The following is a 3291-nucleotide window of genomic DNA, read 5'->3' as shown; positions in this document are numbered from 1 at the left end:
GGCGGGGCGCCGCCCGGGCCCCGGTCCCGATCCCGGTCTCGCGGCGCCGGGCGCGGCTGCGAGCCTCTGAAGTACTTTAAGAAGCGCAGGATGCTTTGCTTTTGCGGACTGTCCCAGAATTTGGATTTTTCTTGGGCGTGGCTGCCTTCCCACCAAATCCGGATTAAAACCGCACAGAGGGCTGAATGCCTCAGTGCAGAATTCGGTTACAATTAGAAGTCTTATTTTTAGGAGAGACCCGGAGGTTCGAGGCGGCGCGGTAGCTGTCGCCCTCCGCGGCCCGCGGGGCGGTGGCCTCGGACGCCCGCCCTGGCCCGGGGCAGCCTGGGGCCGCTCGCCTGTGTCCGGGCTTCTGCGCTCTCGCAGTTTTCGGCTCCTTCCCCTTCTCCCTCCGCCGGTCCCGGAGTCTCCGGTGTTTAGGCCCGGAATTGTGTCCACGGTTTTCTGCTCCAGTGATTTCAGCAGGACCTAGAACTTAGTGTCGGCGATGCCCCCGGAGGACCCGGTGACCCGCTGTCACCTGCCCGCGGGTGCCTGCCAGTGATTATTTATATACGTGATCCTGTGCGAAGGCTCTTCAGAGGAGACAGTGCGGTCCCTTAGGCGGTTTGCGGCAGGCCTGCGGGCTTTGCCCACTGCAAGCAAGGGTAACGGGCGTGGACAGGAGCCTCTCCTGTAGGAACTCGGGAGCCCGGAGCTCGCTGGGGTGTGAACGCCCCAAGCGTTGGGAGCTTGCTGGCACCCGCCGCCGCTGAGAACCAGTTTCTTGCATCCGCTGACGGTGATTGGATTTTCTATGTGAGTCCTGAAAGAGAACATCAGATCGGAACTTTGAGGTCTTAGCAGTTGTATTTTCCGCAGACAACGTTGACGTTCTGGTTATCGACTTAAGATATGATTTTCCTAGGACCTGCTTATTTCTGCCTGAAGTGACAGAATTGGCTCTTCAGTCTTGCAAAGCTGAGGACTAAGTCCAGAGCTGTACCATGTGCAAAAGCAGGCAACCGTCGGCCAGGGTTGTAGCTCAGCAGCGCAGCACCTGCCTGGCAAGCCTGAGGTCCTGAATTCTATTCCCAATCCCCAAAAAAAGCAGGCAACCCTGCTGGGCTCAAACACGGTCTCCACCTGGAGTTTCATTTTTTCAAATGTCAAAAGTAGGTAAACCAAGCCAGGTGTGGTGATGCACACCTGTAATCCCAGCACTGCTGGGAGGCTGAGGCAGGAGCGTAGCCAAGAGTTTGAGGCCAGCCTGAACTACATAGTGAGAACCTGTCTCAAAAAACCAAAAAAAAAAAAAAAAAAAAAAGTAGGTAAACCATACAGGCAGCAAGGAACTAGTCTAGTGCAAGCAACAATTTTAAATCCACATTTAATTTTTAGCATTTTACTGTATCTCTAAAGTCCTTTATCTAAATTTGTATTTGAAGAGTCTGGGGTTCAGACACCCTAGAATCCCATTCCCCTAAAGTAGTGGTTGGCAGACTTGAGTGGACCTAAGAGCCCCAGTCGCAGAGTGGTTGTATTTTCCGAGTAGAAAATAGAAACTTTTCCTAAAGATTGTTTCTTTTTCTTTATGATTATCCCTTTTCTCTTTTCCAAAACTGGAGCCTGATCGGATCACAACTTCCCTGTCTGTCTTCAGAGCCCAGTCTTACAGGGGAGCTTAGGGCAACACTGTACTCCGAGACTCAGGACCACAAGGGGACCCTCGGTTTCCATTCCGATTCTTAAACAGAACCAGAAAATACACTTAATTTTTCCAGTGATTTTATGGGAAATGATTAGAACAATAATTTGGTTGTGTAGATAGTAAAATGAGATATCTTTTATGTCTGTAGGCATCTTTCTATAAATATGAGTCAACCCATGTTTCACCAAAATTAGGTTTTTTGTAAACCTAGCAATAGCCATGTCAATTCAGCTTTTGCGGGGCTGGAAAGATAGCTCAGTGGCACAGCACCTGCCTGGCAAGTGCAAGGTCCTGAGTTCAATTCCTGTACCAAATAACAAACAAATTCAGCTTTTTGTTGATGATGTTTTTTGACACAGGGTCTCACTGTGTCATTCAGGCTGGCCTTGAACTCACTATGTAGCCCAGATTGGCCTCTGACTCAACATGCACCACCACACCCTGCTTAATTTAATATTTTAAAAGAGCATTTAGAAATCTCTAGATTTTTCAGCTGCATTCAGATTCCCAGCCTGTTTGCTGTGGTGGAAAATGTAACCCTTCAAGTCACTAGACACTAGCTTCTTAAACCCAAGGAAGGAACTACGGGATTGGTTGGTTGGTTTTCCTTAAGGTCTTCACATATCATTAAAGCTGTTGTAATTGTAGGACGTTCACTGCTGTTCATTTGAAATCATTAACATGCTGAGAAAAAGTACATGAGGGTATAACACCTTCCCCGCACCACTTGCCCATGAGCTTTTTCACATTAAAGAAACTTGGAGGTAAGCAGCTGCTCTGGAGCACCACAGTGCCCAGTGGATGGGGAAACGGACTTGGGAGGGTCCCTCACCAGCCTGTGCTCACAGGCAGTGTGGAAGGCAGGATGGGAATAAGGGTCTCTCTCCCCGCGCCCCCCCCCTCCCCCCAGCCATCACGCATCCTTTCCGCGTCGGAGTCAGAGCCAGTGATCTTTGCCTTACACTGGCTGAGGTCAGCACGGTCCAGTGGAAAGGAATGTGACCTGCAAGTATTTTAGTTTTCTAATGGTGAATTGCAGAACGTGGTTAAAACTGGGTTGTGTTTTATGTGTTGGGGTGGGCAGGTGGTACTGGGGACTGAACTTGGCCTTGTACGTGCTAAGCAAACCCTCCACCACGGAGATACACTCCCAGCTGTATTTTCCTTGTGAAAAAGTGAAAGGATGAGGTAGTGCATGCCTGTAATACCAGCTACTCAGAAGGCTGAAGCAGGAGGATTTTGAGATCAAGGGCATCCTTGGAACATAATGAGACCTTCTCTGAGGAGGTGAAATTAAGCTTAATCATTCATCTCAACTGTAACAATACAAAATTAAGAGCAACTTTGTATTCCTTATATTCAGTCTTCAGAGTCCAGTGGGTGCTGAACACTTAACATATCTCAGTTTGGATCAACCCATCTCCAATACTGTGCTCAGCAGCCCCCAGTGGCTGGTTACCTTTTGGACCACACAGGCCCATATTCTCATTCCCGACTCTCCCGAAGTAGGAGATCACTTACAAAGAAAGCAGGGAGGGCTGGGGATTTAGCTCAGCGGTAAAGTGCCTGCCTGGCAAGCGCAAGGTCGTGAGTTCGGTTCC

General features: G+C 49.5%; 1 protein-coding gene across 1 annotated transcript in view; it reads left to right on the top strand.

The window, feature by feature from the left end:
* The window catches only part of Tcaim (T cell activation inhibitor, mitochondrial), a 32087-nt gene that overhangs the window by 773 nt on the left and 28023 nt on the right, over window positions 1-3291 (top strand). The window lies entirely within an intron of this gene.

Source organism: Chinchilla lanigera, unplaced genomic scaffold (genome assembly GCF_000276665.1).
Source record: "Chinchilla lanigera isolate Chin_1 unplaced genomic scaffold, ChiLan1.0 scaffold00019, whole genome shotgun sequence".
Lineage (NCBI taxonomy): Eukaryota > Metazoa > Chordata > Mammalia > Rodentia > Chinchillidae > Chinchilla > Chinchilla lanigera.
Note: the sequence above shows the minus strand (reverse complement) of the source record. Positions and strands in the feature narration are given on the sequence as shown.